The following is a 9,453-nucleotide window of genomic DNA, read 5'->3' on the forward strand; positions in this document are numbered from 1 at the left end:
AGCTTCCCTGGGTGGCAAATGCTCCATGTGAATTGTCACATGTGGATTTCAGGAAATAAGTGCTTTTCAGGATTTCACAGGGAAAAGACAATGGAACTCCATATATAGTTCTTCCCTAGACTCTGCTCTATGCCTTTCTTCCCTTGCCTGATATAAATCTCTATCCTTTCTCTATAATAAACCATAACCATGACTTTAACAAAGTTCAGTGAATTCTGTGTTTTTGGTGAATTATTGAAACCAGTGGTGGTCTTAAGGACTCCCAAACTTTCTGGGGCATCTGGGTGGCTCAGTGGGTTAAGCCTCTACCTTCAGCTCAGGTCATGATCTCAGGGTCCTGGGATTGAGCCCCACATTGGGCTCTCTGCTAGGCGGGGAACCTGCTTCCTCTTCTCTCTCTGCCTGCCTCTCTGCCTACTTGTGATCTCTGTCTGTCAAATAAATAAATAAAATCTTTAAAAAAAAATTCCCAAAGTTTCTGTTGGCATCAGAAATGAAAGCAGTCTTATGTGGACTGTGCTCCCTTTAACTTATAGTTCTCTAACCTTCACAGATAGAAAGTAGTGGTCATCCATATATGGTAAGCCATTAGTCACACATGGCTATTGAGCACTTGAAATATAGTTAGTGCCATTAGGGAAGTGAGTTTCTAATTTTATTTATTTTAATTAACTTAAAAAACAAAAGCAGTGTGAAGTTTTTACATTAATTACAGGCTGAAATAATATATTTTATATACATTGGGTTAAATAAAATATATTATTAAAATAAGGTTACGTCTGTGGTAGACTGAATAATGGCCTCCAAAGATGTCCACATCCTAATCCCTGTGAATGTTACCTTATATGGCAAAAGGGACTTAACCAATAAGATTAAATTAAGGATTTTCAGATAAGGATATCATTCTGGATTATCCTAATGGGCCTGATGTGATCACAAGCATCCTATATAAGAAGGCAATAGGAGATCACAGTTGTGATCATGGAGAAAGTTGGACTGATAGGAAGAAGGGGCCTAGAGCCAAGAAATCCCAGGGGCGTGTAGAAGCTGAAAAGGTAAGGAAACAGATTCTCTTCTTCTCAGAGCTTCCTGGAGGATCCAGCCCTGACAACATCTTGATTTCAGCCCTGTAAGACTTCTTTCATATTTCTGACCTCTGGAGCTATAAGAGAACACATTCGTGTTTTTTTAAGCCACTAGGTTTGTGCTAATGTGTTACAGCAGCAATAGGAAACTAATACATTTTAAAATTTGATTACTATAAATTTTAAATTATATATGGCTTGCATATTTCTGTTTGACAGCTCTGGCCTAAATACTTTTATTATTTTCTAATAATTTTTATTTTTATAATATTAATTAACTATTTCAGTCTAAATCTTTCATTTATTGTTTCTGTAAGAAATTTTTCTTCCTGGGTATTAAATCATTTGGTAATTTTCAAGTGCTCAGAATTTTTCTAAATGATGTTGGGATAAAGACGTATGGGGCATACTGAAGTTCCTGATATGACAAGAGACATATAGAAGTTCATGAAAGAGACATATAAAGAAGCTGGTCTGGTTCTAGGAGGCTTCATAGAGGAATATGGACTTGGAATGCAATTACAATGATAAATAAATCTTCAGTGGTGGATAGGGCTTTTGAGTAAAAAGCATAGAGTGAAGAGAACGCTGAATAGAAGTGCAAGGGAAACAAAATGTTAAAACAGCACAGAGAGAATTGCAAAACTAAAGAAACTTAGCTTGATGATATTAAAAATAGGGAGCTATTGAAAGTTTTTGAGGGAGACAATGATGCAATAAAAGATGTCTTAGGAAGATTTTACAAAAATATTTTTCATATTGGTTTAAAGGGAAGCTAGGCGAAGTAAATAATCAATGAGCAAAGATATGTTAGCTATATTCTAGGTAGGAGCCAAGAGGGCTGGCTGAGGTAATTAGGTGGGGCTAGATTACCACAAACCATGATTTCTTTCTCCTAACACTAAGTGTCTGTTTTTTATTTAATGGAGACCTTTAGTATAGCATTCTAAAAATTATCCAAATGACCCCGCCAGGTGCAGCTCCATTATTAATATTACAGCTGTAGCCATACTTTATGTACTTCCTTATATTTCTAGGAGTTGATAAAGCATAACATAAAGGGCACAAGCTATGGAATCAACATGGTTGGAATTCTAACTATCTAACTAGGCCACATACCTGCAAGTTACATAACTTCTGTTAGCCTCAGTTTCCTCATCTAAAAATGGTGTCATTAATCATTTCACAAATGTCATCTTGAAAATTAAAGGGAAAGTAATATACTTAAATATTCAGCGTAGCATAGTCAGGATCAGGAGAGTGTAATAGTGTTCTAGTATTCTACTCATTTGAATTTCGTGAATTCAACTATATTGACTCTACAAAAACAGAAAGGGAATTTTTCCCAGTTCAAATTAACCTAATCTCCACTATCCCTCAGGATGCTAAAACTAAAATACAAAGGGAAACAGAAAGAAACAGTTTTGGCCTTTCACTTTGTAAGGATCTGCATCCTAGAAGTTTGAGGACAGCACAATAGATGTTCACTCGTAATTTTGACTCTGCAAGATTTTTTTGTCTTACTTGCTGACTTTAGAACCCATTCCCTGTTTAAATGTAACTTCACTGCAAATATGTTCCAGAAGTTCAATATCAAATCTTTCATAGAGTGCCCACTTAAGAAAAGATATTAAATGCTACTATAGTTAATATCAGTTCAGTCTCTGGATATGCCTACATTTGACAACTGGCACCCTGAATTGCAACATCCCCCAGCCCCCAGGGTCGGTGATAGAGATGTGACCTGTTTCAATTCTTGCAACCATCTAATTAGAGAGAAGCCATCTTGCAGATGTGAGTGCTAATGTTTTTCTCTGTTCTGTGCTAACATATTTGTAAGATCCTTCTAGTTCTTTTGTTGCAAAGACTGTGATCACTAGATGACTTATATTGAATTGAACTGGGAAGATTTTTTTCCCAAAGGTGAATAAATACCTAACATTTGCAAGCCAATTCATTATGATTAGGAATAAAATAGGCCCTGTCTGACCAGATACACTGCTGAATAACCTAATGTAGTCATTTTATTTCTCTTTATACTTTCATTGTGTTCTGTACACAGATAATGTATGTATCTGATGATTTGCTTTGTTAGAGACTGTAAATGAAACTTCACAAAACCATCTTGAAAATCATGTAGTGAAACAAGAGTTGGAAAGATTTTTTTCCTCCTTATCGTCATTGTTGCTTTCAGTTGAATAAATGTACATTTCTTGCTGACTGCAAAAAAAGCCATTAAAAAGCTGTTGCCAGCTAAAAGGTTTCAACAAATAGGGAATTATATCACTTGCTTTATTTTTCCCCCTTAGCAGAGACAGACATGGTTATAACAGCCAAATCAAAGAACATTTGTTTGAATGATCTGTAATCAGCACTGCTGTTGTCTGTGGAAGTTGTGAATAGTTCTACACTGTTAAAAACTTGTACCTGAAAAACTGTGTGTGTTGCTTTCAATTTAAGCACAATTATTTTAATGCTAATATTAAAATAAAATAACGGATACATATCATCTTACGAAGTCTGCCAACTATGAAAAAAATATGATTAAAATGCAGTCCGAACAACAGATATCAAAGAAATGATAGAAGAGAAACAAACCAAAACACCATTGAGTTCAGTGGAGAACTGGAACAGCCTAGAGCAGTAAGATGGGAGAGTACTAAGAATTAGTCACATTATCACAGGATTTTTTTCCCTCTGAATTGCACAATTTTCTGACAGAAAATTCAGGTTAATGGCCTATCATCTCATTTGTAGCACATGATTTAAATTCCAGTTTTGAAATAATGAAAGAATTTTACAACTGGTGTATTTCTAATCGTGATTCAGTTACTCAGCTTAAGAAAACATGGAACTTGGGTTGTCAAGCAACTGCTCTATTTTTACTCTGCTTGAGATACTGTACCAATGTAAGTTATTCAGAAAGAACAATAATATTCGCATGGCATTTTAGAGTTTATAAAATGCTCTCACCTAAATTCTCACTTTATCTTGACAATAATCTTGGGAGGTAGTCAATGAGGGGGTCAGAGTCATTGGTTTCCAGAGGATAATATATAATTGATTTATCATCATATACTCTCTTTCTCTGCCCACCTGAGTCCTTTGGGCCATTCTTTTTCCTAAAAGATACTTTCCTGAAAATGAACATTCATCCATCGGGACAGTTTCCCCTTAGGTTACTTCTCAGTGTGCAGTAACATTGATATATACGTTTCTCTTAAAATACAATATAAGAAAAAAAAATCCTGTAAGTTCGGTCTCTGGGGAAAAGTTGAATAGCACAAGCACGAGAAATACCTCAATTGTGTGGACTGGATAGGAAGTAGGATCTATTTCTATGCAAGAAATGTTCTAAATTAACACCTTCTAGTTATCAGATATGGTTCTACTGAATTTAGGAATGGTAAGGGGAGAAGAACTCAGTATTCTTAATCCATTACAAAATGTGTTTATTCTGTTATTTGAATGTGCTTTTTAAATTAAAGTGAGATTTGTGCGAAGAAAATCAGCAATAGTTTAGACTAAAGCTACAGTGTGGTACAACTATAACTTTTCTTTTTTTTTTTTTTATGAACTCAGAATGCTGACCACAATACTTCCCACTCTAGAAAAATAAAATCAAAAGAAAGTTAACTGGTTGAGTTTCACAGATACTAGTGTGGGTGGAAATGAATGGTTTGGAATTCAGATTGGTTTAGGTAAGCAAAATTGCTTATCTTAAATCTCAGGAGTCGGCTAAATTTGGTTTTCTTTACCTCCAATTCCATTTGGAATCAGGAAATGTAGAAATAAATATTTGTATAATCACATACATACATGTATTTAAATTAATTACGAGAGAGGCAATATTTTATGAATCTTAAAAGTGGGAATTAAAAAGTTTCAATTCATTCTACCTTTTTCAAATTGATTCTACAGCATGAGGAAGAAAAAAAAATAACAAAACCAGTTTACAATTAATCACATTTATCAAAATATAAATAGTATTGTTTTTTCTTTTCACAAAAAGACACATTATTTTGTGATTGTTTCAGGGAATATTAAATAAGTATAAGCAAGGTAAGTATATAGAAATTTAAAGAAGAAAGTAAATGACCAATAATCCCACAAAGTAGGAATAACTTCTGGTAATATTTTGTTCTCATTCTTCCAAAATTTTTGTAGCTTCTTCATTTGCAATTGTCTCACTGAATACAGACTTTAATATTCATAAAGCAGTAGAGGGCAATAAGAAATAGAAATGAAAGAAGCAGAAGGGAGGCCAGAAGAAGTAGCAGCATTTAAAGCCAAGACAAGTTTTAAGTGATAAATCAAGCAAGGGTTTAAAAGCAGTTGAAGGTATGGTACCATCTGCTCTTATTCCAGATGTACCCAGGTAAGATATAGGAAGCTTTATCTTGTGAATATGAAATGTCTGAAAGCACAAAAAGCTTAAGTCAGAGAGAAGCACAAAACCACACAACATTTTGAAAAAGGGGATGTACTCTTCTATTACTGAGCATTTTATTGTTTTATTTTTTAAAGATTTTTATTTATTTATTTATTTGACAGACAGAGATCACAAGTAGGCAGAGAGGCAGGCAGAGAGGGTGGGGGGAGCGGCTCCCAATGCAGGGCTCAATCCCAGGACCCGGGGATCATGACCCAAGCCGAAGGCAGAGTCTTTAACCCACTGAGCCACCCAGGCCCTCCTGAGCATTTTAAAATTTTCAAACCACGGGCTTAGTAAACTGTTGCCTAATTGTATTTTCCAACAAAATACCTCAGCTTAGAGTGTGTCAACTTATGGAGGTGGAAGTACAACTTTCAGAAAGATGGACAGTCATCTCCAGCCTCCTGGAGGATGATAAACTCCTAAGCAAGTGTTTAGCTCAATGGCCTTATCCTTGGAGATTTCATTTTCTCTATAGTCTTTTCTTAATGTGTAACTGTTCTTTATCATATTATGGGAACTATATCTGGCATTGTCTCATTCACTAAGCCTGATTCCCCAGAATGCCTCAGAGAGGAATCTCCTCAGTGGTGCTCTGGCCACCTTCACCTACTCCTCCTTTAGTCATATTAGCAAGTGAACTAACTCTTTCCACTAACTGAGGGTACATTCATTATTTGAGTTGAAATAGTTAATTAGCAGTCCCCTTTGCTTTCTACAAAGTATAGTATTTTGTGTATGTTAGAAAAGAATAATAGCACCTTGGGCTCACATGGCTTTTCTCATCTTTGGCGTTACAACTAGGCTGATCATTAACTGATACAGAGTATGAGGTCAAATACTGATCCTTTAGGATTACAAAGGATGAATGGACTACCACAAAGGAAAGAGCCTCAGGGAGTAGCAGGATGTGGTGACTAGTTTTATAATCCGAGGCCATTTAAAATGTAGGAAGTCATAGACTCTTAGAGTCATTGGTGAAGGTGTTTTTTAGAGCCTACCCTAGAGCCTTTTGGACTTGGTTTGTAAATGAAATTATGGAAGGACATACCCGGAATAATTTACCATTAATCCCCTGACTCAAGTATGTAGCAAAAGTAATAATATTATAAGTGCAAATGGTACTAGTAGAAGGGAAAATCACCATTCTATTATCAGGAAGGCATTTTTCGCCATTGACACTTTTCAAAACTACTGTATACTGATATATCTAAGATGATAATGGACCAACTGGAGGATGTTCTCAGTTTAAATTCTACAGGTTACAATTTAGTTGATCCCTTTTACCCATTAAAAATTCTTGGGGCACCTGGGTGGCTCAGTGGGTTAAAGCCTCTGCTTTCAGCTCAGGTCATGATCCCAGGGTCCTGGGATAGAGCCCCGCATTGGGCTCTCTGCTCAGCGGGGAGCCTGCTTCCCGCCTGCCTCTCTGCCTACTTGTGATCTCTCTCTCTGTCAAATAAATAAATACAATCTTGAAAAAAAAATACTGTTAGCTCCATGTGTGAATGATGACTTAGTCACAAAAAATGTCTCTGCTCTCTGAATAAAATGTGCCCATTCTTTTTGAAATTAATCCTTCACTTGAACATTTATTCCAATACTGTCTACATTCTTCCATGCTTTATTCCATTAATTATGCACTCCTTTTGTATCTTTAACCTTTTCCTCTTCATAGGTCCCATTTACTCTCCCTGTAAATATGTCAGGTTTCCCTTTCTGTAACAAGCCTTCTTCCATAAGTCTCTTGAGGCACCGTTTTGTCTCATTGTGTTTTCATCACCATGCTTCTAAACGGAATGCTTCACAGTAGTTGCTTGGTCTGCCTTGAGGCTGATGAGTTCTTGCTGGTTTTGAGACCCAGCATGGTACTGGATTTGCTCCTCTGAAGGTCAACTGATGCCTGTTGAGCACCGATTTAAGACTGTTCTTGGACCTCACCTTCTGTGAACTGTTTGTGGTATTTGACCCTTTCAACTAAACCCTGCCTTTCTTCTCCCTTGACTTTCATGAACTCACACTTTTGAGCTCTCCTCCTGCCTCCCTGGTTGGTTTTCTTCTCGTTTACTGATTTCTCTGCCAATCCCGTGCTTGTAAACCTGTAAAAAAATAATCATTTTAACTCTCTTTTATCTTCTGATTCTCTCATCTCTATGGGAGACCTTGGCCAAACAAAGGATTTTCACCTTTAGCCTTATGCAGATGGGTCCCAAATCAATATCTTGGGTTTCATTCTGAACTAGACATACATATATATGCATGCAGGTGTGTGTGTGTACAGGCACAGACACACAGACACACAGACACACACACTTCCAACTTTTGGCTACATATCAGATGTATTATTTTTCCAGCTTTCCAGATCATCTTACTCTTTCTCTAGGTTCCTAACCCATTTGTGTTAGTGACTCCTCTGTTACTCCAGTAGCCCACATTTAAAAAAATTTGGAACCATTCCCTATTATGTAGGCCCCTAAGTCCACCCAAGACTAAATCCTGTCAACTTTTCTTTTCTCTTCTCCTTCATTTCCATCTGTTATAATTTCCTAGTTAAGTCCCTCATTAGCCCTTACATAACCCAGATATTCTGTCAACCACTTACCTAATCAGTCTTCAGGCCAGTTTCTTGACCTTTGCCAGTCCATCCTAAATAACACTAGTAGATCAAGATCTTTTAAATGTGACTGGGATCATTTCATTTTCCTACTCAAAATTTTTCAACTGTCCTCCATACTTATTGAATTTTAGAAAATCCTTAATTTCATGTTATTTACTTCTGACATTCCCCCTATCTATTTTAACATTTCAGTTATTTATGAGACTTCTATGATGAAAAGCTCTTTTTACCATCTGTTTTAACTGTCAGTATCTATCTCTTATTTTTCCAACTAGAAAGCAAGTTCCTTAAGGGTCAGGATTTTTAAATTTTTTGATCCCTGACTATACCTAGCACCAGGCCTTATTCAAAGCAGATATTCAATAAATTGGAGATATGTATGGAGAATATTTTATGCATCTAAAGAGTGAAAAGTTGGTCATAGGTTAGAGAACATTCAAGTATGTTCATTGTCTTATTTAGTATCTGAATAAAATTTTGACAAAGGGAAAGCCAATGCATTTTCTTGTCCAGCTTATTCTATTCATTCCATACCTGATACCTGAAAATAGTTCTACCTTTTTATAATAAAAAAGCAAATTACTGTTTTTATTATTTTCAAATTAGAAAAATTAAAAATAGATAATCCCAGATATTGGTCATGATTCCAAAACATGACCACTTTATTTTTTTACTGATGGTGTAAGTTTCTTGTGTAAATTTATAATAATATACTTAAAAAGCCTTAAAGATAAACTCTGTTTGACCCAGAAAATTCACTTCTATGAATGTGTCCCAACGAAAAAACAGATTGTGTTGAAGCATTTAGCTTTCAAAATGGTTGATATAGCAATTTCAATGATATAAAATTAGAAAGTTAAAATGGGAAGCATAAGGATTGCAAGGGAAGAGATAAAACTGTCACTATTTGCCAATAATATGATCAGCTACATAGATAACTCCAGAGGTCACCAGACACGTTTTAAATCCAATGGAAAAACTGACCAAGCTTGCTTAAGCTAGATAATATGGTAGACAATGGTATGACACTTACAACAGCAAAATAACCTGCAATAAAATGATAAGTCAAATGTTTATGGGAGAATGATATGAAGAAATACAAATATATTATGACTCACCCTGGTATAATAAGAGGCTCTACAGTTATAGTACTATTATAATACTGGGCAGAATAGACCAAGAAACAGAACAGAGGACTCAGAAATACATCCATACACATGGGAAGTGTTATGTAAAGGTGGCAGGACAAACCGATGAGGAATGAAATTATTTAGAAGTTAGTATTGGAAAAACTGGTATACTACATGGGAGGGAAA

The sequence above is a fragment of the Meles meles genome, chromosome 4 (genome assembly GCF_922984935.1).
Source record: "Meles meles chromosome 4, mMelMel3.1 paternal haplotype, whole genome shotgun sequence".
Classification (NCBI taxonomy): Eukaryota; Metazoa; Chordata; class Mammalia; order Carnivora; family Mustelidae; genus Meles; species Meles meles.